Source organism: Aythya fuligula, chromosome 5, assembly GCF_009819795.1.
Source record: "Aythya fuligula isolate bAytFul2 chromosome 5, bAytFul2.pri, whole genome shotgun sequence".
In the NCBI taxonomy this organism is placed as follows: domain Eukaryota; kingdom Metazoa; phylum Chordata; class Aves; order Anseriformes; family Anatidae; genus Aythya; species Aythya fuligula.
Window position 1 is genome coordinate 6610073 of NC_045563.1, and position 25644 is coordinate 6635716.

General features: G+C 47.7%; 1 protein-coding gene across 1 annotated transcript in view; it reads left to right on the forward strand.

Annotated features, from left to right (window-relative positions):
- Positions 1–25644, forward strand: part of SYT16 (synaptotagmin 16) — a 94750-nt gene that overhangs the window by 18968 nt on the left and 50138 nt on the right. The gene's annotated exons all lie outside the window — the stretch shown is intronic.

The following is a 25644-nucleotide window of genomic DNA, read 5'->3' on the forward strand; positions in this document are numbered from 1 at the left end:
GGGGCAGGCCAGGAACACTTTTACTGCTAAGTTTTTACAGAGCAAGTGGAAGCTACTGCTGAACTGAGGACAGAAACACGCTGTGAGCTGAAATAATTAGCGCTGCTTTGATCGCAGAAATAGGCACTGCTTTGTGTGTGCAACGAGTATCACGGAGTTTAAAGGAAGAGAGGGAAAGGTGTTAATGATCCCTCCTCATTAACCTAATCCGTCAGGTTGGTGTTTTAGGGATCAGGTCCTGTTTTCTCTCCCTGCGGCATGATTTACGTTTTACCCCTTCCCCATTGTGCCTGCAAACTCTTCTGGGCTCTGGTCCTTTTACTGAGCGGCTGCTGCAGCATCCGAGTGCTGGTTGACATCTGGAAAGTGCAAGTAATAATATAATATAATAATATAACGCATATAATATATAATGCAAGTCTCGTGTTAGCAGATCTGGGGTTATCCAGGTGTACAGGGATGCTGTCCTAGAGCTCCAGACCCGCTTCTCTCACCTGTCGGCGAGGAGGGAGGGTGCCCTCTCCAAAGGGAACCATGGCTTTTTGGCTATGTGTTTCTCCCCAAGGGCTGCGTGCTGTTGAGGGAGTACCCTGGTTTCTGGGTTACTGGTGGGAAAGTCCTGCTGACGAGATGGCTGCATGGGCCGTGTTGACTTGCTTGTACCTGCAAAGCCATGAGAGGTGCAGGAGTGCCTTTTGCTTGGTTGTTTGGAAGAGAGCAGTGCTGAACAAAGAGCTCCCGATGCCTTTTGTTAAGTGATTAAACGTGTCTTTCTTCCTCCTTTGCGCTCCTCTTCTTCCTCTGCCTTTCCCACTGCCCCAGTTTGTGGTCTGATGAGGGGTGGTGCTGGCTTGGGCAGCAAACTTGAAAGGGCGCGGATTCGACATCACTGAGCCCGCCTCAAGGCTTGGCTGGAGGAAACGGGGTTGGCAGAAGCAGAAGGTTTCTCCAGCACGCCTGCTGAGAGGCGGCTTGCGTTGGCCCAGGGTGCTGGAAACCATCTTCCAGCCTGGGCACGGCTCCATCTCCATCCAATCTGTGCAGCACGAGTCCTGCTAAAGAGCAGGGTCTGTCTCGTGGCAGGTAAATACCGTCTGCAAGTCGGTGGCACGGCCTGGCTGCGTGAGGTGTCTGCAGAGAGAGGAAACGCAGGGCCCACACCTTGACAGATAAAGGAGGGTGCGTGGGTGCCATTTCCTCATCCTTAAGCTGCTGCAGGGTCTGATCTCGCTGTGGTTTCAGCCTCTCCAACAGCCCTCCTCCTAACGGGACCTACGGGAAGAACTTTTGCTCCATAATAAACTTTCAGGGGAGATGAGGTCTGAGATCAGCACAGGATTTTTCTGGTTTAATTCATATTTTCTCAGCAAATCCAGAGTTTTTCAGATTTGGTACTTCTGTAAATATCAATGAAATTTCTGCTTTGAACACTGATAGCAGCGTGTTCTTGATAATCTGCTGTTTTATAGCCCACCCTCCTGGTTTATGTGCCCTCCTCTTCTCAGAACTTAAGCCCTGGATTTTTTCACTGCTGCAATACTTTATTTTATTTTTTTATTTATTTCTGAACACCCAGCAGCTGCTTAGTTTCAGACTTCTAGACTCCTGTCTCCTTTGCGGTACCTAGGTTTGGTATCTTTTAGCCACCGTTGCCTAAGATGCTTTGCAGGCAGAAACTCACGGAAAACAGACACTTGGGAATATTGGGCACCTTGTGTCTGAAGGTGGATGACCAGGAATTAAAGTGCTTAAAATCCTAGAGAACTATTGGAAAATGCTTCCTCCCTCCCCTAACTTTGTAGGCTGGGGTAGTTCTGCCTCGGAAGGTAGTCGTGGAGATGGTGAATTAATTTTCCTGCTCGTCAGTGGTTATCTCCTGTCCTCCCGCAATTCCGAATGACAGCCCACCTCATTAAAACCCGGCGCGTGTGTGCTTGATATTAAACAAATTGGATAGCCTTGAGATTGCTTATTTCTTCCAGGGATACGAGGATGAACTGAAGCAAGGCAGTCTGCAGCCCGGCGCGTTTCAGCTGAAGGCTGCTAATGACGCATCCCAGAAACACAGAGCAGCAGCAAGTCCTCTGGTACCTCGCTGATATTTTTCCTGCAGTAGCACGAGCACAGTTACAGCTCGGAAGGGTGGGAGCTGAAAGACTGGAGGAGATGAAGGAATTTGAAGAGGAAAAGAGGATTTCACGAGGCGAAGTCAGGGGGCGTCTGTGGGTTGGTGGGGGAACAAGCAGCTAGAAAGAGTTGGCACTGCCAGCTGCTGTAGGAATGTACAGGGATTCGGAAAGACTCAGGTAAAACACTTGCAAGTGCGTTTGCTTTGCAGGAAGAGGAGAGCAATGGGTGTGCAGATTGGGAAGAAAGCAGAAGAGCAGAGCTAGGCAGGAGTGAGAGAAAGCAGAGCATTAACAAGGTAAAAGTGGGGAAGAAAGAGATGAATCCGAAGCAGTTCTCGGGGACGGATTTAAACTACAGGGCACCTGATGTAACATTCAGTCTTGCTAGCGACCACCAGGGAGGGGAAATTGCTGCTGCCTGCCATTCCAGCCTGCCCTTCCTCTCTCCCCCCCTTTTATCTTTTGATTTATAGCAATACGAATTGTCCTTCCTAAGAGCAGATCATGAGACTCAGCTGAGGGATTAAAGCCGAGCCGCTGACCTCCGAGCGCATCGTAATGCCTGTGAATCATTGCCTCATCCCCCGTATTGGCAGGCTGATGGATTCCTAACGAGGTTGGTGGTGGCATCTCCGTGTTGCTGCCTGAGCTGTGCCTTTTGTGCTTAAACTCTGACTTGGAGAAACAAGTTCATTCCAGGCTCTTTGTGTTTCTCTCCTCCTCCTTTTCTCAGCTTTTACTTCTTTAAATGTAGACTTCTTTTGACAGATCATCGCCATGGTAACTAACAGGCCCGGGCTGCCTACAGAAATTGTAGTAATAAAGTGGTTGGTTTTTACACATGATGAAAAGATGATGAAGCACAATGATAGGTGATAAAGACACAGGTAATTGCTCTAGAATAATATTGCTGCCAAGAAGATGACTGAACTCCCACACAGAAGATGAACAGATGGTGTATTTATTGAAATTCATAGGCTGCGAGCAGAAAAAAAAAATGTAATTGATGGCTGTGTAGGTTTTGTTTCAGTTTACTATATGGTGAACTGAGCCAGGGGAGCGGCGTGCCAGCAGATGGAGCCCTTATGCAAAGCCACCGCAGCTCTCTGGAGAGCTCACTTTGCTCCTTGGATCAGGATTGCAATCAGAGCCCCAAAAGCAGCAGAACTGCTAATTGCTCCGATGTGTTCTGCTGCTTTAGATCTGTCACGTAGCCCCGTTTTATTTTAGAAAGGGTGTAACACTTCTGTAAGAACAGTCGTGGCAAGTGGTACTAGCATGCTGGGGATGTCGAAGGAGAAAGTAGAAAAGCGAATACTTGTGAAACTTGTGCTCAGCACCACTTTCCCAGGCCAAATGCACGCTTGTGTCAGGAAGCAGCAGCTGTAGCTTATTTGGTGGCCTGGTTGCTGAAGACTTTCTCCTGGGCTGCTTTGCAGTATCCAAGGGAAGGCAAAGGCAGAATATTTTCCTCCAGTTCATCATTCTGCCTCTTCAATATGAGATAAAACTGGTCAGTCTGATGTCGAGGATCTTGTCCAAGTGTTGTCTGCGCACACTGTGTGGTGCTGTGGCTTTGGTTTGAACGGATCTGTTGCTTCTGTGTTGTGTGGTGCATGTGTCCTGAGCATGCAGGGCTGTGGCATCCCCCACCACGGGGCTTGCTGCCCTCGATTTCCCAAAAAGATCACTTCAGTGCTGGCCAGAGGACAGAAATATCTGCAGGAATCATTGCCTGAAAGGTGTTTCTCTGAGAGGTGTGACGGGCTGCTGCCTTCCTGAGCTGCCCACCACAGCCCTGACCCCTCTGCTGGCTCCCCAGAGCAGTGATTTATTGTCGATAACGTTTGGGTGCTGTTAGCACATCCTCTGGCTCTCTTCCTCTGCAGCCTGGTGCTGCTTTATTGATCGCAGGACTCATTTTCTCATCAAGTTGGGCAAGGAAACCACTTCCCACCTGGGTTTGCGTCCAGCTGCACCTACTCGCGTATTGACTGCGTTTTGTAGGGCTCGCGTGTGAGGGGCTGGGAGAAGGAGTGTAAATAAAAGAAGGAACAGGTGCTTTGTCTGACAAGGGTGGTGTCAATGAGAATGAAAATAAATGGGGTATGGAAGAGCCTCTCTCTGCAGGGCACTTCGCTCAGGGGGAAGAAACTGTAAATTGTGGGATCATCTCTTGGCAGTATTTGTGTCAAACTCTTCCTGCCTTTTATCTTCTTCCTCTGGATTGGCAGGGCCCCCACATCTTCTGTGGCACCTGAAAAATCTGATTTGTATGCAAATTGCTGCTGTTTAGGTTAAAACTAACTTGCTGTCACTCTTTTTTTCAAACTTTGTTCCCTTTTCCTCCAGAAAAGGAGGGGGGGGAAGAAAAAGTTCCTTAAGTGGTACACCTTCTCCATACAAGATTAAACAGAATGGCGCTGGCAGGAGGAAGATGTGCTTTTCTGAGACCTGTCAGCCAGCCAGCAAGTGGAGCATTAAGTTAAAGAGACGCCGGAGAGATGTGCTATATTAATAAAAGAGAGGAGAGGAAAGGGAAGGAGGAACACGAATCCGAGCAGCGAAAGGAGCCCGGCTTACCAGCTCTATTTGAGCAGTTACTCGAGCGCACGAAGCGTGGTTGGAGTTGCATTAACCCAGCTTGGTGACTGTCACCGTGTGGCGATGAGTTCCTGAAGAGCCTCGGGATTTATTCTCAGCGCCAGCCGTGGGCGTTGGTAGCTCCAGGCACCCCAGAGCTGCCGCAGACCTCGCTGTGGGGAGCTGCAGGGTACGAGGCACCCAGGTGGGCTGGGGAACATGGTGCAGAGCAACAGGACCTTTAGAGGATGAGCTCTGTGTGAAGGAGAGGACGGACACATCATCCTGACCCCAGTGGTGTCAGCTGCTTGGTGGCCTGGTGCTGGCATCGTCTCCCCGGCAGGCTGGCTTTGCCTGCTGCCCTGCTGCTGCTGGCCTCTCCCCCCCCCAAGCTCTTCCCGTCGCCACTAATTGAGTGTTTCAGGCAAAGCTGGTCAAAACATTTTATTCAAAACTTATTTTCTTGGCAGCCGAGCTTGGCAGCATCTCAGGAAAAGGTGCATAAAAAGATACTGTCATTTTGCTGGAAGAAATTGGGGAATACATTTTCATTTTCCCAGTTAGAAGTTGTGCCGTTTTGTCACCCAGCTTGGGGGGACCTTTTCTATTGCTTTTTCCCTTCCTGCTTCCTCCCCTCCCCATTTTTCCTTCCACCTCTGCTCTCCCACCCCATCTCTTTTTTTCCTTTTTCCCCTACTTGGCTGTATAAAAATTGCCAGGAAGGTCAAGGGAATGTTAACGGATGCGAAGGTTTCCTCTCCAAGCTGAGTGTTTTTCATTCAAAAAAATAAATAGATGATCTTCTATCTCTTTTCCCCAAAAAGTAACGCTTATTCTTGTTTTCTGCCTCACGTGAGGAGCTCTCAGCATCCCTGGGGTGTCCCTCATTACACACACAGGCACTGATTACACCTGGGGCTGGGAGGGGATGCTGTGTGGCCACGCTGTAGCCCTTGGGCAGGTGGCGTTGATCCCTGTGGCAGAGGAGAGAACGTTTTTAAAAAGTTTAAAAAAAAAAAAAAAAAAGGCAAACTGTGGTATGTTGCAAGAAGGGCGGCTGTGCTGTGTCAAGGCAGAGAGCCCTGACTCTGCCTGGTAGCAGGTACCTGGGGAGCAGGTTAAGGGAGGTTAAAAAACAGATTTGGGTGATGCGTTCCCAGCTTCTGGCAGCCAGCACCTTAACCCAGGGCTTTCAGTCCCACAGTTGTGGTTGGTATCCCCCGATGAACCCATGCTCTGTTTATCCGTTTGCTTTTTGAACCCATTTGTGCTTCCCTGCAGCAGGGAGTTCCTATTTTCTTACCTCTTTATTTGCCTCTTTGCTCAACACTGATCTTATTTCCAAAGAACTGTTTGGAGAGTCGCCAACATCCCCTTTTCTGAGCAGAAACAGTTGAATTAGGTCCTCCAGCTTCTCTGCAAGTAGCACCGATGCAAAATTCAGCTCTCTTGTGCTAGGCCTATCACTGTGATTGTTTCTTGTGCACCTTCATCATCTTTGACCCCACCAGCTCTCTGGAAGGTGTCCTATTTCTGCAACACTTGAAAAAGAATTGTAATTAAATTTTTATGCCGTTAGGAAGTTGCTTACCACAGTTGTTTCTTGGTCTGCCCTCTTATGATCCTACATTTAACTTGCCAGAAGTTCATGGTCTTTTTTTTTTTTTTTTTTCCTTCCTCCTTTGAACACGACGCTCAGATTTTGAAGGATTTTTTTTCCCCTTTCTTCTTTACCGCCAGAAGCCATCTCAATCTGCTGTGTAACCCCAAACAACAAATTGATTTTCTTCCTGTCCTTTCAGAGTGCTTTGAATTGATGGTACAGGTAAGCCTGATGCTTTTTTCTAGTACCTCTACACGCTCTCCTGAAAGCGTCCCCACCTTTTCAGCTACGAGGATTTTCATATAGTTCCCCTTTTTCAGATTGGGTTGGATTTCTGTGGGCTTTTTCTCTTTGCAGGGCTGCTGAAGAATCGCCATCCTTGTGTGTCTGAGGGCTGGCTGCTTACAGGCTTTTCACTACTTATTTGTGACGTGTAAGCAGGCAGCCTTTTCATCGCCCTGTCAAGATATTTCCCCATCCGTGTGGGATAACTGTGGTTTCAGATCACTGCTGCTTTCTGTCCGCACACCCAACCTCCCTTAGCACAGTGGACAGTGTCACGGTCCGTTTGGTTTTACTAATAATAATCTCTGCTTTTTTTTTTTTTAATCACATCACACCACTTCCCCACTGGCCTTGCTTGCTGATGCCTTGCTGCTCCACAATCTGGGGATTTGCAGTTTCACGATGGCTTTTGTCAGCCTTGAAGACCAGGAGCTGCTGGCACCCTGGATTTCGGAGCCAACCACGCGTGGGACTGGGCTGTGACAGCATAAGCTGCCCTTTCTTTCCACACCTCTTATCTGCAAGTGATTCGTTGGTTTCCATATAAACATTTTTCCAAGTATTAGGGAGGTGGAATATCGTGGCTGAAATCCACTTGGAAGCCAACTGCCACTTACACCACTGTGTAAGCCTGGAGTTAGCCATGAGTACTGTGCACATTCCCCAAAGCAAGAAGTGGAGCTGGGAGAAGTCCAGGACAGGCGGCTGGGCCAGAGGTGTGGAAGTCCTGGTACTGGGCAGGACTGGTTGGCAGACTCATAAAGCAGGAAAAGAGGTTGAATTTGGGGGATTTGAGGTCTGCAGACCTGAAGCGGAGGAAGTGGGCAGTTCACAGCCTCACAAAACCTGGGGGGCATCAAAGGGAGCAGGAGCAGGCTCAGGAGGAGCAGAAGGAGGTGGCAGCGGGTAGGCAGCCTGCAGAGATCTGCGCCGAAGGGTGCAAAAGGTTTCTGTGGATTCAATGAGAAGCTGGAGAAGACAAACCATGTCAGACTCGGAAATGATCGTGGCTGGAGGTGGGAAGGTTACTCAGGAGACGAGGGCACACGTGGGTGTCCTGCTCGTGCTCTTTCCTACAGCATCCACCGAGGGCAGCGGATGGAGAGCAGGCTGCTGCTCCTCGCAGGGAAGGAGGGCTGCTGCTATGTTCTCATCCTGTGCTGGAGCTTTTGCAGTAGGTTTTGATTTACATCTCTGATCTCCACCAGACCTTCACCTAATTGAGTAGATTGACCCTGGCTCTTACACAGCAGGCAATTAATCAAAGATTGACTAATCAGCTCTCTCAATGGCTGGCACCTTGCAGGAAGGCTGAGAATCGCTTGCCTGCTACCTCCACAAACCTGTTTTATGCTCCAGGATTTATAGCCAGCTAATTCTATTGAATTCTGTGGATTTACTGTAAACTTTAATTATTTAATTATTGTAAGCTCTGAAATGTAGTGAAGGTTACTTCACTATGCTAACTTAGGTGGGTATAAAAACTAACTTCTGTAGACTCTTTAAGGGATCACACTCAGCAGTTTTACCTCTTCCTAAGAGTAAATACCCCAAACCTGAGTACCTGAGCACTAGAGTCTAAAATTACTCTTTAACGTTTAAAGGTAGCTTTACTCAAAGGTCTTAATTTTCATCTAGATGCTTGCCTAAGTTGAAGTTTGGCACTGCTGAAATCTAGAGCTCGACTCCTAAGCTAAGGTTCTTATTTACTAAGCTTTGGTAGTTAATAATCACACTTTTATTTTTTAATTTTTTTTTCAACATATTAGGAGTTTTAGATTGAAGATGCACCATGAAATAAGGTAAAAATTAAAGAAAACAGAATTAAGTCTAAAAACACTTAGCCTTCCCCCCCCCCAGGCAGACTGATTTATGCTGGTGCAGCCTGTGCCAGGGCTGAAGCAAAGGGCAGCGAAGGGATCTGCTTGGCAGCTGTGGCACCATCCCGAGGGGCCCCATGGTGTTGTCTGGAGGGGAGCAAGCCACTTGACATCCTTGTCATGAATGATGAGAGGGATGATTTTGTTTTTTTCCATCCAGGTCTATGTATGAGCTCCCAGCTGGTCCTCTGTGCCCTATTCTGACTTTTTTTTTTTTTTTTTTTTTTTCCTGCAGAAAGGGGTAAGTTGGTGCTGAGCTTTGCTGTGATGTTCCTGAAAATCACGTGTTCCCTTCCTGGTAACAAATGTTGAAATCCCAGATTTACCAGAGTAAATACAATTAATTAAATAAACTAAATTGTTGTGGGCAATTGCGAAGGGGTTCTCTTAATGTAACACTACTTTCCTCTGACCAACCCATTAAGTTTCTCTTAATGACTTTTGTGTCCTTCCTGTTATTTCTATGTCCTAAACCAGCCCACTTGTCACTGAAAATACATTCTTTTTTTTTTTTTTGGCCTTCCAGTCAAATCCTGGGCTGGGCTACCCTGGCAGCTATGTAATTACTGGTAGGGGAGTGCCCCCTGCACTGTTAGCCTGCTGACTGTCTTTTCACTCATTTTCTTTTCGTTGCTGGTAGGTAACCATATGACATTCACGTGCAGTTGCATCTGGAAGCACGGCTGATCTGTTTACAGTGTGGGATTCCCCTGCATGTGCTGGGGTCTGGGTATTTCCTCCTGGCTTTCGAGTTTCTCAAAAGCTGAGACTTTTGAGGACCACACACAGCCGTTGCAGAAAGGTTTGTTTTTTCCCTGCTCTGCATTCAGAAATTTTTGTTTCGGAGCAGGGCTGAGTTGGCCGCATGGCCCTGGTGTCCTCCCTTCTCCTGTGTGCCGTGGTGCACTCCCAGCAGGTCCCTGGCTGTCATTCACATACACGGGCAGATGACAGACCTTGTGCGTGTCAGGTACTGTGAAGGTTCTGTGATAACATTCCTGGTGCTTCGGGCTCCTTACTGGCTGCCTGCGTTTGCTTACGCATCTCTGAATGGTTTTAGTGTGCATCGCGAGCAGCTGGTTCCTTTCCTTCAGCCTGATATTGCTGCTTATCAGTGTCACCGGGATTAGATTGCAGTGTTTGTACATGGCAAGTGTTTGAATTAGTTAAAGCCACTCTGCATGCATCTTCCTCTTCTTCAGCAGCGTTCTCAGTCAGTGCACGTGTTACTGTTTGCTTTTTTCCCCCATCCTGAGCTGGTTGGTCCTGTCTCTTCCAGTCCTGCCAAGATTGCTGATAGGGCAGCTATCTTCCTCTCTGCCTCTCGTATCCCTTCCCTTGGTAGGCTGCTTGGTGTTGCCTCTGTTCTGGGTCTCTTTGCCTCCCCTGCCCTGCTGCCTTGCTTTGGTAGGAGCCCACGTGCTGCTTGGTGTTTGTGTTCTTGTTTTGGTTCCCTCCCTGCACAGCACGTTTGTCTGCGGCTCTCTGTGGGCACTTTTGGAGATTTACCTCTTCTCTTTTCCATTCGCTTGCTTGCAAACAGGATTCGTGTAACCCCCAAGCTCTCTAATTAGTCTGCTCTTTCCAAGGTGTGTTGTGGGCTCAGCTGCAAGGTGAAAAACACTGATCATCTGCTTCTTAATTTCTGATGGAAAAACTGCCATTTTTCTGGGGGATTCCAGCCTCCATTCATCTTATCCGTAGTTGTCAGGCTTTGGGTTGTATTTCTAGCACCACTGTCTTTCAATGTTTATCCTTCTTCTCATGCTCAGATGTTATTAAATAAACCACCCACCTCTAATTAGAAAAAGAAAGTCTTTACCATTGATTTTCAGGTCTCTAAATGGATTTGATCTTTCTTCCATCTGCACGTACACAACAGACTTCCTTTGGAAATCCACCTCTTGTGGAGTTCTGGATGGCCTGGCTGCTGGCTTTGTTTTTAGGGGTGGATTTGCCCACCAGCTTCTTTGCTGGGTGTCCTGCTGGACTGAGCGCTGCTTTCCTTCTTCCCACCTTCACTGGCAGAATAAAAAATGTGCAAGGAAGAGCAGAACCCCTTGGTTCTGCCCCCAAAATTCTGCAAATATCCATGAGCTGGACTGCTCAGATTCCCTTCAAAACCCATTGAAGTAGTGGGAGGGATTTTAGTGGAATAAGTGACCCCCATACAGGCCAAGCTCGGGGCAGAAGTCAGGCTTGGATCTGAGAACAGTGTGAAGTGTGCAGGTACTCGGGATTGTAGTGAGCCCGGCCATCAAAGAGTACATGCTGGAACAGCCACAGGGAAACTGTTTCATCAAATTACTGCTGACTTAATAATCTAAACAGACAATTTCTTTGCGTACTTCTGCAAACCAGGTCAGGTTTCTCTTCTGCAGGTTCATGAGACACGTTGATTTTGTTGATATTTCTGTGTATAGGTGAAACGAATCTTTTTGTTTGTGGTTAATGACTTAGGATCGCATTTCAGGTAGTTTTGAAGTGTGGTTTCAGGTAAACAAGGTCGTTCTTTGGTCTGTGCCACTTCGTAGCAATTTTCTGGGGAAAAGCAGTGGAGTCCAGGCATGTCTGTAATTTGTACGCTGGGTCTGCCACAACAGCTCCTGCTCCCGAGTTGGGAACTTTGTCATCTACACCTGCTAGCGAGCAGCAGGTGAATATGGCTTGGGCAGAAATGTGTTGTGTAAATATTTCTGAGTTCACACTCATCTAGCACAGGCACCTTCCTTGTGGTGTAGGCAGCTCCCGTGCTCTGCTAGCCCAGGGGAGGGAGGTACCAGGCAGACAGCAGGCTCTGAGACGTGCCTGGGGTTCTTCAATCCCATACACACACCTCGCTAAGAGAGCTGAGAAGTGCACTGACCTGCTGCCCTTTTCATAAGGGTTTCCATTCTGGGGGCTTGCTGACTCCCTGTCTCTTGACACGCACTCAGAGGCCTGGCTGTTTTACACAATTCTCCCTTTTTGTCTCATATTTCTTTCGAATAAAGCTTGGGGGAAGCGGGGGGAAGCGTAGTTTTATTTTGAGCGTAAGAACCAGGAAGCCCGTTTGTTTTTGCAAACTTTACACTAAACTTTTTTACACTAAACCTTCCTCAAAGTGACCGTGCGAGCTGCTGCTGCTTGCATGCAGATAATACTGTGATCCTGCTTCCTCTGCACACAAATGGATTTGTTCAGGTGAGTTTACCTCTGGCAAATGCTGTGTTCAGTGACTCTTGGTCACAACAGGACTAAAACGACGGTGCTGTGCTATGTTAAGCATGGGTAGAGACTCTGGGGAACTCTTTAAAAGCAAGTTGTGGGCACTTAAAGTGGGTTGAAAAGGACAGGCATTAGTGATGAGTTGTATTCAGAAATCATGGCAGCATCAAAACGTCCTAGGAGGAGAGCATCAGCACAGGCTGAAACACAGCCAGCGGCACGTGGGGAGGTTTGGGGATGGGGCTGCAGCAGGGTTGTGGCTTCAAGAAGGTCTCCTGACACCTCTGTGGGACCCCACAGCTTCCTCCTCCTCCCAGCTTTTACAAATCCCTCTCTGGCACCTTCTCCCTGGCGAGGGGATGCTTGGCCTTGGAAACAGCAGTATAAAGGTTCGTGTGAGACGCATTGTCCGGGCCTTTAAAATAACAGCTTGACATTTAGCGGGGTATAAAAGGAATATTTTTGCAGTTTAGCTGGTGGCTGACAAATAATAACAAAAACTGTGTCTGTTTGAAAGGGTGCTTGAATTCCTGCCAGCTCTGCCACAGCTCTTCTAGCAACAGTTTGGGGAGGGGGGGGAAAGTGGTAGAAAAAAGAAAAGTGTCAAGTAGACAAGGATAGGAGCTTTATTCTCCTAGTGTTATTGTAGCAATGTTCCTGTAGTACTTTTTTCATTGCAACATAACAAATGATAATATTCAAGAATAAAGTTTAGAGTGAGAGGTTAATGCCAGAGAGCAAAGAAAGCAGCTGAGTGCATGCGAGTTGGGAGACTTAAATTGTCTCCCATTTTCCTTCAGAAATATGACAGTCCTGATGAATTCTGGAGAAAATTAAATAAAAGTGGATCGATATGTTTATTACTGCAGGAAAAAAATGGTAAGGGCCACAGTGAAAGTTGCAGGTATCACCCAGCCCGGGGAACCAGACAGTGCATCGCCTGCCCAGTGCATGGGACACCCAGGGTGGCAAGGCTCGGGTAAGTCAAGGGGCTTGGCATCTGCTCAGAGAGGATTTTTTTTTTCTCTCCTTCTTCAGCTCTTTCTAAGTAGCTTTTATTTTGAAGCTCCCAGGCTGGACTATTCTTCAGGGATCTGCCAGGCAGCAACTTTTAAAAACAATTTCATCAGAATGCCTTTTTTTTGGGAGGGGTGAGTGAAAAATTGCCTGAGGGAGCAGTTTGCTTTAGAGAGGCAAGACATTGCTGATAGCTGATTAGAGCCAACTTAAAAATTGCTACAGGCAGCAGGGCCAGAAGCTGGTTTTGGTGATAAGAGGCCAGGTCTGCAAGCTCCTGGGGGTGTACTCCCTTCCTTCCCCACGTTTTTTGTTTGCCTTCCCTGTGAACCCTCCTGCTTTGAGCATTGGGAGTAGCTGTTTCAGCTGATGTGATTTTATTCTACAGCTTTGCCATGCTGTTTGCAAGGAGGATGGGATATTACGGAAACCAGAAACAAAATTTTGCAGTAATTAATAAGTTGCCGGGAAGATCTTCAGCTTCTCTGCAGGGAGAAGAGGCAGTGGGGATGGATTTGACCTGAACGATGGGGAAAGCTAACCCTTCTACTGGGGATCAGATCTACATCCCGAATCCATGTTCAAAGCAGCAGTTGTGTGGATAGCGAGAACTGAATGTGATCTCACAGCAAGCATCACAGAGCTTTCCTTAAAATATGCATTAAGGTCTAAAACCAAAAAACAAGCAAATCAGAAGGTGAAGGCCATTCTCTCTCTTTTTTTTTTTTTTTTTCCTTCAGTGAGGTAATACTTTATAAGAGGTGGTCTCCAAGATGAAATCCCCACTAGTCACAGGTGTGTAGTAGCTATGTGACCTGCTTTGCATTAGGTTCAGCGCTGTGCTGCACACACAGCAATGCAGTCTCTCACTTTTTGCTCTAAGAACAGCTTTTACCTGTGGATACCCACACCCCATCAGCAGGGGCAGAGCTGCTGGTGCTGCTTTGCTCTTCCAGCTTCCTTGGGCAGAGCTGGCTGGGGAGCAAGGACTGGATGAGGCCTGGCAAAGGCAAGAGGTGGGCTGTGCCATGGGGATAAAATACTTTATTTTCAACTGAATGCCAGCTCTGATCCTCGCTTTGCTTTTCCCAGCAAATCTGTGGGATTCCAGGATGGAAAGGCTGCATTTCTAAAGTGGATCCAAAATATTTATGGCCACAGCATGAATTTAAGCAGCACAATAAATTATATCTCTGTACAGGAGGGAACAATTACTTGCAATTTTGTGATAAGCGAGAGGCAATTTGCTCTGTTTTAGGCAAATTTGTCAGCAAGATAATTGTCCAAATAAAGACTTAGCACTCAGAAGTTGCAGAGTGGCCAGGAAAGCTACAGGTAAGGTGGTAGTTTCTAAACAAAGCCCATCAAAGTGGCTTAGGCTGCTTTATCTCATTTCTCTGGCTAACATTCCTTTGGTGGCTGTCACGTGTTTGCCAACCAGCAGCCTTCCTTGTTCCTTGGGACTTTAAGTCAACAAGTACACGCAGAGAAAGAGCAAGAGCACCACTCCTGTTCCTGAAACTTGGGGCTCTGCAGCTTTGCCCAGCGTGTGCATACACCACAGGTCCTGAGGATTTAGCAACCTGCCCCGGGAAGGAAGCTGTGAAACGTATTATTTGTGAGAAGAGTGTTTCTGGGGGATTTTGTTGCTGGTTTGACTTGTTTTGCTGCTTTATGTAACAACAATTAGGTAAGTCTAGTGTTTTCAGTGATTTGTGGCTATTTCTCGGTGGGAGGATAACTTTCCTATTTTGTTACGTCTGTGACAATTATGGTTTTAAAAGCAAATCTTGTGTTAGCAGCACTCGTTACTGTGGATTTGTATGCTTTTTTGGTTTTCTTGAAGTGGTAATACAAAGATCTTGGAAATTGCAAATAATGAAATAGGAGTTAAGTCTTTTCATCCGTTTTCTGCTTTGACATTGTGCTGTTTCCTGCTGTCACTTCAGGTTTTGCTGGAGAGCAGTGCTAAGACCATAATTACAGCCCCGGAATGAGTAACACAAGTGCAGAGAACTTGCATTCCTGTTAAGCAGAGGGTGCACCTCATCCCTGTGCAGGGGAAGGCATGGATCCTCGTAGGTACTTGTGACTGAGGTAGGTTAGGAAAAGGGCCTACGTGTAGCTTGGTGCTTGTGGGAGAAAATAGCTGAAGAGATCCAAATAAAATAGCGAGCAGGCTCCATAGCTTGACTGAATGTGTCTGAACACATCTAAGGAATGATGTGCTTCATTCTTGTGGTCCTCTGTGTCCAGTGTTTTGTAGAACTTGTGCAGGGGTTCACATGGGCTGGACTGGAGCACTGGAACTGCAAAACCCCTTGAAATATGGAGAGTCTCTTTTAGTCTGTCTTCATCATGTTTGTTTTATCTGACAGTCACCTTTATCTGCCACCCACCTTCTCACTCTTCCTGTGGCTCTCCATCCTGGCCTTGAGACTGGTCCAACATCACTGATTTTGCTTGAAAGAAACTTTGAACAGATGCTTTGAAACTTGTTACTGCCTCTGAGGCAGAGCAGTGGTCACCTTCATCTGGACGGGGCCATTCTCGCAGCTTTCACAGCGCTGGGGTCCTGCTCTGTGAGTTGGTTTTTCAAAGGAATTACGGAGGATGTCTGGCATCATCAACATTTGTTTTCTCTGAGATCAGTCTTGGTCCCCATTAGGTCAGTGAGAAGCCTGCTTTTGATTTCCATGGCTGTCTGCCATGGCAGGGACAGATATTTTGGGCATAAGTCCCAGGGTCCATCTCTGATTCAGTTTGGCTGAGTGAGATTAATCTGGTCCAAGGAGTGCCTGGAATGGACAGAACGCATGGTACAGGGAAGAATAAGGGGGGAAGGCATGTGTAGGGACCCAGCATTTCTGACTGTTAAAACCAGCTCTGGTTCATGCTTCCTTATGCCTGTGGGACCTGATTTCCTCTCCCTTGTCACGGAGCCCTTGGTTAGCGGAATGATGACTTCAGTTCATGCCCTTCTCCTTGCAGCCCTAGTAACAAGTTAATTGGTTTGTTACGCTAAAGTGTGTAGAGAAAATTTCACAGTGACGTTGTGAAAGGTGGCAGTACTCGCTAAGCTCTTCACTCTATTAAATACACGAATCTGGAAACCACTGGCATTTTTCCCCGAGCATTTGTGTTAATGGCTTTTGTTATTGTTAGGACATATTTTCTCAGGGCGTAGGTCACTTGGTCGATACTAGAGGCCTAGAAATCCTCCATAATATGATCTTTCTTGGAAACCACACCCTGCTTTATGAGCAGCCTTCTTCTGCTTCAGGGATTCCTCTTAAATACCAACAATTCATCCATCCCATTCCTCAGCAGCTAGCCCAGGACCCAGCGAGCTGTGCAGAGGCAGCCTCTCCTGGGAAGACAGCCTCCATACTGGGCCAAAAACATACCTAAATATACCCACAAAACCCAGTCTATGGCCCGTGGCTTTCAGGTTCAGAGAGCGGTGGGTTAATGTCTTCTGTGGTACGATACAGAATGGCCCAGCAGGGGAAGGAGAGCCTGAATGCTGGGGGTGGCCGCGCTGTTCAAAGCCCCAATTTCCTTCAGTAATTGTGTGGAAAGGTCACGGTCAGCACCGTGCTAGGTGATGGAGGGCTGCAGGCTGTTAGATGGTAACTGGGGGCTTTTCACTGACACGAACCTCTTCCCCGCCAAGTACACTTTCTTTCTGAGGCACAGTTTCTTCTGTGAGAAATTTCCCTCCCGTCTGCCATTTTGGCCTCTTTTCATGTCCCTTGGTTTGCCTAAATGCCAGGCTAATCGGCTGCCTTTGTGGCTGGCCTTAAACGCATGGGGCAGGAGCGTTTGGTGGAATGGCAGAGAGAAAGGCCTTGTTTTTAGTTTTATAAAAATCAATTACTGGTTGTGCTTTCAAGGCAAAATTAGCCACTGAAGCTGCCCCTTTAGCGTTTCCAATTAGGAGTTTTGTAATAAAGCAGCTGTTTGGCACTGTGGTTTGACAGCACTGCCCGGGCTAGGAAGGTCAGGAGCCGGCGGTACGTGGCTGTCCCAATTTTTCTCTCAGGTCAGCAGGTTGCCACGGCTGCTGTTGCCTGGATGTGTTTAATGGGGGCTGAAAAAGGGACGAGGTGGATTGAGAAGGTCACACTTGTAACAGGTGGCACCAGGCTTGTTCCCAATCCTCAAAAATGGCGTTTCTTTCAAGAGGGGGCTGAGGCGTGGAGAAAGCATGGACATTGTCAGGTCCTTTTCAGGGTCCAGGTAGTCTCTTCGCTGCCTGCCCCTCTCCTCAGCCTCCCAGGAGGCTCTCCAGGTGTACACAGAGATACCCAGCACGTCGTGGCCTCCTACCACCCCTTCATCCCCTTCCATAGCTGTCAGGAGGTGTTCGCGGCCTACCAGGAGCCAAAAAACAACGGGGCAAAGAGGAGCCAGGGTGCCCTGCTTCCCGTGGGCACATGGCCTGCGCTCCGCAGATGGGGAAAAGGTCTAAGTATTAGGAGATTTGGTTTGATTAGCTGAAATCTCCTGTTGGCAGCACATTTCCAGTCCCTGGAGCAATGGAGATCAGACAGGTTGCCAAGGCAACGCGCAGCCTTCAGCGAGAGGTTTACTGCTGCATCGTCCTTGGTCAATTGATGGAGAGGGGTTTATTTAGGTCTTTGGAAAAAAAAAAAAGCTGCTGTCCGGCCTTTTGCTGTGGTGAGTCATTCTGCCTTGGGTCACATCGGTGGAACTAAGAACAAGGTTTTGTGGATGAGAAAAACAAGTACATGACAGCATAAAGATCCCAATTAGATTCCTCTTTGAAGAGGTAAGAGCACTTCAGTTCTGAGTGGAGACAACTTATTCTTTTTCTCCCCAAATAACAGAGAAGCATTAGCTGAGATCCTCCTTTCTCCTCCCTCTGCTCCCTGTTCCTCTCTCTCCCAAATGTAAAATATTCTTTTCATTTGCAAGAGGACTCTCCGCTTATTGATGAATTCTTGACCAGGATCCTTCCAGTTTGACTTCCCATCAGTGCTTTGCTTGCTGTTCTCCATTCCCTCCGCTGTTGCAGAAGCCTTGATTAATCGAGCTCGTATAGGTTTTCATTTCATTACATTATTTCTCATTTTGCAGGATCTGGGAGCTGAAGTGCTCGGCATGCTACCACTGTGAACACCACTGCGATGGTGCAGCTGAGGTGTGCGTGGGGAGCTGGCGTGCTCAATGTCACTCTGGTCTGCTGCTGGTTCATTGATCTGGACTCAAAGTCAGGGAGAGCACTGGGTCACAGGTATCTTCCTGATTTTGATGAGATACAAAGGTTGGGCCAGTGCTGTGCAGAGCTTTCTCTGAAGTTTTGGGAGGGACCTGATGCAATGTCAAGGAGGGGAATGCCATCATGTTAAGTGCAAGCCCTTGATGTGCTAGATTAATCAAGGTCCTTTTAAAGTAATTCTGGAGTTGATAGGAAGGATATGCTACAGTGTTAACAGGACCACTGGTGAGTTGAAGGTGGTATGTGGGAAACACCACAAAACATGCTCACTGTGTGGTCTAACACAGGGATACAGGCTGGCATTTTGTGGATGTGCCAGTGCTCTGGTTCTCTTGTGTCCGTGCCCCTCAGCTGGTGTCATGTAGCATGGGGAGTAGAGAAGGAATCAAAAAATAAACCTAAACGCTGCTTGCTGAGAGACAAATCCTGACCTTCTCTGTCATAAAGCCAAGGCATGGCCTTTGGAGACTACAATTTGTGTATGAAAGGGAGAAATTAAAAAGGGTAGAGAGGAGCCTTTAAAAGTCTACATTGGCGTCCTTATTTATTTACCCTTTTTTGAGAGGATGGCAGTTGATAGATGTGTCACTGTGATGATGCATGGTTATCTTCTTTCCCTGTCTCAAAATACTGCATTAGTGATACCATGGCAACAAAGAAGTTGTCTTTAAAGGAAAAGGAAAAAGGAAAAAAAGGAAGCGTGACTTAAGCATTCAAGAAAGGTGGCAGACTGACAGCCCGAGCCTTCCCTTTCTACCAGGAAGGCAGTGGTGGTGTCAGCTATGACAAAATGTATCCGATTATGAACTCTGTGTTGTACTGTGACTGAAATCAAGCCTGGGACACCATCAAAGACAAACCTACCACAGTAAGTCAGTTGGGAATGTCTGAGAAAACATACTCTTGTCAAACAGTTCAATTTGGTTAAAATGTATGATTTTTCTATTAAAACAACAACCAAACAAACAAAAAACACACAACCATCTTGAAAAACCTTTCCTAAATGCAAGTCGTGTCCTTGCTCAGGATGGAATTCCTGTCTGAGCAAAGCATGGTGACAGCAGGAGAAAGCAGCTGTCCCTTGCCACAGCAGTAGGTTTTCTGGTGGCAAGAGTCAAAGGACACGTGGAAGCTGCCTGTTGAAGTCTCTGCCCTGCTTGGTACCCACTTGCATTTGAATCCAGGTCTCATCTCTAACGTGAGAGCCCTGGGCAGCAGGAGGTTGGCTTTTAGGGACTAGTTTCTTTCTCCTACTTGATCCAGTCCAAATTGTGTATGTAGTTATCAGTACAGTCTTTTTGCTGCTTTTCTACATTTTAGGTGTTTTCTACATTTTAGGTGAAAGCTTTGATCACCAGCTTAGTCCTCTCACTGCGTTGTCTGATGGAAGTTTTCACAATAGGAAATAGTTGGAGCATACAAACAGAATTTGAGATTAGGGTGAGCATTGAGATAGCCGTGAAATGACAGAATGAATATCTGGGTGTCCAGGTTTTCTCGTGTCAGGTGGAAGACTCACCTACAGACTCAGTCTGTTACCATTTTCTGAAGATCTTGGTTTTGCTGAAGTGCTGATCAGGAGATCACAGAAGTACCCAGGGACTAGGAAAATGATTTTCTGCCTGGTTCTAATTTTTCTTTGATGGTCTGGGGAAGGACTGAGACAAACCATTGTGAAGGCTGCTGTTTTCACTCTGTTTATCTCAGTTGTTGCCCCAGTTTTGAGAACAATATTTTTTCTTAATAGTAAGTTTTCATTTGGGGAAAAAATGTCAGGGAAAAGGTGGCTGTAGCATTTTAGTGGAGCAGATTGTGGAGGAAAAAAAGAGCATAAGTCTGCTTCTCCATGGGGGTAGGGAGCGTGACCACTGTGAGCAGTGGCACAGGCAGAAGGATTCAGGCTGCCCTACCCAGCCTGAAATGCTCCTGAGCATTGGATTTATAGAAACCTAAATGAGAGGTGGGATTATCTGGATATTGCAGATGCCTTCATCTCTGATTCTTTAGCACAGTAGGATGTTTTCTCGCTAATGGTTTATGCCCTGTGTTCCCACAGCCACAGGTCTGGGGAAGGACACGTACATATGGGAAGCTGGTCAGAAGGGTGGTTTGGGGTCTGGCAGGGAGCAGCTGTGGGACAGGAGGTACTGGTACCTGGCTAGGGCCACGAGGGTCCTCGTGCTGTCCCTCTTCAACCTCTTCAGCCCTGACATGTGGAGGACCAACTTGAATTCTGTGAATGGCGATTCGAGTGCTGTGCTGCTCACATTTTCAGTCTCCACAGCCCTGTTAACTTCAATGAATTTTAAAACCCGTGCTTAACTGGGGCCTTGTCTAACGTTATTAATAAGATTAACAATTAGTCTCTGGATCATCCTTTGGAAGCCTAGACTGCTACTTGAGTCACCTCCGTTCGACAACGTGAGTGCTCCCCTGCCCATTATGACACACTTCTGTCTCCTTTTCTCATCTGTACCTGCGCTGTGTGCTTCCACCCGGAGAAGTGGGTGAGAGCCAGGACTCTCCGAGCTGCAGAACATCAGGCGTCATCGTATGCAAACACAGTGTACCTGCTGTTGCCTTGACCTAGTACTCCGGAGTTGTTTGAAACGCGTCCAGCAAAACGAATACTTCATATTTTCTAATGGGAAAATGCCTTTTGGTGAAGGCAGAATATTTTACAGAGCTGTTTGCTCGCTCGCAAACATTGTCAGGGACATTGCTCAAAACAAAGGTGGTGTTTCTGCTGCAGGGAAAGCCACAGAGCAGTGTATGCAAGCTATAGAGCAGCCTTTGTGAGGTAGGAGACCTGGTCTCAGACAAAGCCTGCTTGATCTTGGCTCTCCCAGTTGCTGGCTTATGGCTCTCCTGGGTGAGCTGCTGGATGTTCTGGAGTTTTTACCTCCAAGTTTTTATGTTCTGGTCACTTAGCAGCAGCAGACACACAGTAAAGCCCAGGCTGTATCCCGAGAACGTGAGTCTGGGTCTGTCCTTCTTGAACATCAGTAAGCAGGTTGAAAAAAAATTAAGGTGTACCAGTGCTGGCTCTCCTGCTGGCCCCAAACCTGGCTGCACAGCGAGCCCTGCTCAGCTGCAAGGGTAGAGGGTGCTCCCCTCTGATTGTGAGGCTGGGATGTTGTACAGGGAAAAGAAAAATCTGAGTATATGGAAGAATTTGTTTCAGGCCTTTTATTTCTTAGCTCTCATTTATTGCTACTGCCTCTGTGCGCCAGTTGTGCCTGATGTGCCTTCCCTTGAACGTAGTGTTTCTGGGAGGTGTTGGGCTTCACCTGAGCACCTGAGTCCCTAAGAAGAATTGGATTTAGGGGAAGAGATGCCAGTCCTGTGGCTTTCAGGTGATTTGAGGTGTCTGAGGAGATGCCCAGAGGCAAGCAGCTATCCATGTGGTGTCACCGGTAGAAAGCTGCTGTAGGTATTCTGTTTGTGAGCCACAGCCTCGGGGTGAAAACTGGGGTATTTCTAAATGCTAAGTGCCTGTGTAGATCAACAGGACTCTTTTTTATTGCTCTTTTGGGCTTAACTTCCACCACTTTTTGTAGAAAATCAGTGCTGAGGCTCCCATTCCGTGGAGTGGCTGCATCAGCGTTTCCCTGCCTTGCAGAGTTGCTGGGGGCGTAAGCACATTGAAGCCTGCAAGGTGTTTGGATGCTGCGGTTGTGTGGCTTGTAGAAAAAAGGGAAAGGAAGTTGCTGCACTGTCTCTGAGACCTTTGAAATTGTGTGCCTATGTCGTAGGACTTATGGGCTGCTTAAATCTTGAGAGGTGACCTGCAAATGCATCAGCAACAGCTACGAGCGGGCTCGTTCTTCCACCTTTTGATCAATTAAATTTTGCAGCCGAATTTAATAGAAGCACAGTCAGGTCAAAAGTTTCTTTCAGTCTTTCGTAGTCCTTATATAAAAGGACCGGAGAGCTTCCACGGCTGTGAATCGGTACATTAAAAATAAAGCGTGTGAAAGTTGAGCCTCGGCGCAGGGCAAGTCCTCCTGCCTTGGGTGGGAATTTCACCCTCCTGCCACGGTGCTGCACGTCGCCTGCTCGCGGGCCTGACAATGTATTTGTGGATCACCTTGAGGAGAAGAGGAGGAGTTGCACAACCGTTCCCTCGCAGCGCCGCTAGGAAGGGTCGGGCTTTGTCTCCTTTGAAATAGATATCAGGGGAGAGCTGCAATCCTGTGAAAACACACATTTATTTCTGAAGTGTTTGTGTATTGTGTGCGTGGTGCACATGAATAGAATTGCCACCTGTCCAAGGCTGATAACGACGATCCGGGGAGCAGTGGTCATGCGCTCCTTGTTCCAGCACTTTGCTATATGAGGAAGCTGCTCCTACAACTCTGCCTCGGTCGGAATTTATGAAATGCTGCGTGCAGTCAGTTGCTTTGTCCTTCGTGGCACTTTCTGAGCTTGCATAGATACAGGTTCATTACAGGTTTTGCTGTTATGCAAACAGTGTTATCTGTGGCTCATGAAAACCCTTCAGCTTTTTTTGTTTCATGCTCCCTCAGGAAGATCCCACTAGCTATCTGTTCTCCTCCCTCTAGGAGTCCACATACGGTGCTGTTTTCCTTTATAGCCCTGACCTCAGCTTAAGGGTGGGCAAAGTGACTCCTGAGATCCTGCTAGCCACGTGCGTTGGTCAATGAACAAAGGAAGTGACTGAGAAACCTTCCTGGTGTTCTCGTTGTCCCCAACAAGAAACTTGTCCTTGCAGTGGGGCTGCTGTCACCATTTCACCCCAGGTAACTCTCCTACAGTAGCTGCTGATGGTTGCCAAGCGTGAGGCTGATTCCAGATGGACTCCTGCGCTCTGCTGCGCTGTGACACTGCTGATAGGGATGGGGACACGGAGGTATGCAAGTAGGTGGAAACTTTCTAATACACCATCATAGTAATAATAATACCGTGCGCTTCTTGTGCCTTGCAGCTTGCGCTAGAACTTCTGCCCACACATCAGCCTACTTGGTTCACAATGCAGTGTGCATGCTAGACAATTAGTGGTTGATAATGAAAAATGTCATGGGAACCAGCAGGAAAATCATAGCTTACTCCAAATATATAATGAAATGTAATTAGCATAGACAGTAAAACAGACAATTTATTTTTTTTTTTCGTAATTAAAAAGTACCAGTAAACATTCCTTTTGCAGGAGGCTTGGTAACAAATGGAATTAAAGAGCTATTGTCTGCAATACCATTTTATGCAAAAAGTTAACCCTTGCAAAGCAAATTGTATTAAGGGTTTGTTAATTGCAGACTCTCCAAGTGAATCTGTTACGGCAATCGCATTCATTCACCTGGTCTGTTTTGAGGTGCCCAGAAAGCTAGCTGAAGTGCTGTGAAACCTGCTGCAAGGCAAATACCCAGCGAGATTCCATGAAGGTAATGGCATGGCCAATACTCCCCAACTGCTCTTCCAGACAGGTTCTGCCTTCACTTATCTGGTAGCATGGGGGTAGCTTTGAGGGATATGCAGGAGCAGAAGCAGCATTGTGGTGCCTTGTGCTTCCTTGTATCCTCTGCCCGATGTCTCCTGTTCACCTCTCTTCTTTGATTTCCTCTTCCCTTGCCTGGGGCCCTTCACGCTGCACCTCGTGTTTGTTCTGCAGCAGCATACACAAAGGTGTGCAGTTTGCATGCCCTCAGCCTGCCAGCTGTGTTAACACCATTTCTTGGCTTGCACTCCCACCTGGGGCTGCAGAACATGGGGACTCACTGTGGCATTTCACAAAGGCATCTACAGCATTAATTGCTTGGCTTAAAAATGGGTAAATGACTGGGAGAAAGTCCTGGCTGAATGGGCTGTTCATGTCCCAAAGAACACGGTGGCCACCTCCTTCCTGGTCTTAGGTGCACAGCGTGAACCAAGAACTGAGTGCCAGCTGCTCCTTCTCTGCTTGCCCTCAGACACAGTGCATCACCCAGTGCTATAAGGCTGGATGTTTAACTTGGGCAAGAAGCTCTGACACACTCCAGTGATACTTTAACATAAGTAACGTGTAGTTCTAAGCAAGCCAGTACAGCTCTACCCCAAATCAGTCCTGAAATGATTTCCCAGGCTTAGCCTGGAGCTCCGTGGCTGCAGAGAAAGCCCTTCTGCTGAGGGCTGAGAGCAGAGCTGGGCCCTGTGCTCAGGGCCATATGCAGGTGCAGCTCATTTTCTCCCTGATGACAGAGGAGCCAAGCACCAGCGTGGCTCCTGTCCCAGAGGAATACGTGCCTCCAGCAGGAGCCAGGTGCAGAGACGTAACGTTTCTGCCCACGTATGCGAGACAGTGCTCAGGTGCAAACTCGCAGCCCTCCCTCAGAGATGCTGTGGCACAAACCACTAGTATCTGGCACGGATAACGTGGGGGAGAGAAGAGGAAACTTCTGCTTAAAGCTGTGGGACAGGAGGCACGAGCTCCTGTGCCTCGTGCTGCAGAAGTCCCAGCCACCTCCTCACAGCCGTGCAGACCCTCCTTGGGTGGGTGCTGTGCAGGAGTGATCCATGCAGGGGGTACCACGTCCTGCCGGAGCTGCGGTGGTCCTTTGGGGTTTTGCAAGGTGCCATGAAGCTCTGTTGGAGAAAGGGGCTGGACAACTGGTGTTCAAAGCGGTTGGTGGCTTGCTCAAGAAAAGGAAGAGTCAGCAATGGGACCCAGCTGGGCTGTCATATATATCCTGGGTTTATGGCTACTTTGATTTATACTCAGCTCCTTTGATTCAGACTTGGCTCCTGCAGCCACTTCACGGTGACTTCAGCAGCTGAAAATAGCTGCTGGGTGCATCGCTCAGCTGTGCCCGGCGCTGAGGGACTGCAAGTTTCAGCCCCAGCTGCAGACCTGCTGCCTTCGTGGGCCCTGCTCAGCGCTGGGCTGGCACGAGGGGATGTAGATATGTCTGTCCACCAGAGAAGTGACTGTGCCCATGTGGAAGAGAGCAAGGCGAATGCAGGTTTGATGGTGTTGTCATTTGAGCTGGCACAATTCAGCGCACATTCACGTTCCCTCCTCGTGCTGCAGTGAGCGAGGTCGGAGCCAGCTCTGGGGTTTGTGTAACCCCTGTTAGGCTGGGCTCAGCCCTCAGCGCTCCTCTGCTTTTATGTGGGCTGCTGCTATGCATCTGTGAGTTTTGTTTCCAGTTAAGGCACGTTGCCTGGTTGTAATTCATTTTTTTAAAATCCCCAAGATCGTAGTCCTAGAGTGCGCGCTCAGGGCTGTAGCTGGAGATGGTTCAGCTCTTCCAGCCCCAGCCTTTTGCTGAGTCAAGTCTTGCAAACTCCCAGTGCGTTGTTTCGCAGGCAGGGCTGGCTCTGTTTACATCCTTTCCAACTGCTCATCTCAGCTATGAGCTGTAGCTTTACAAGCACAGGCATCCCTGGTGTGCCACTGATGCTGCTGATGTTTCATTTTTATGGGATCTTTGACTTGAATTGGACAACTGAACCTCACCTCTTCTTGGTGAAGTAATTACCAGAATAACAAGCCAATTTATTTACTTTTTTTTTTTTTTTTTTTTCTCCACGGCACTTACAGTTTTTGACGTGTGTGTGCCCTTGCCGTCCACACTGGATGATCTATGCGGTGTTTGTCCCTTGTTTTGGCATTTTGATATGTGTGAGAGAGGTGAAATGGCTTTAAAAGCTTTTTGCTGGCGCCTGCGGTTTTTTGCAGACCTGGTGGCACAGTGGAAT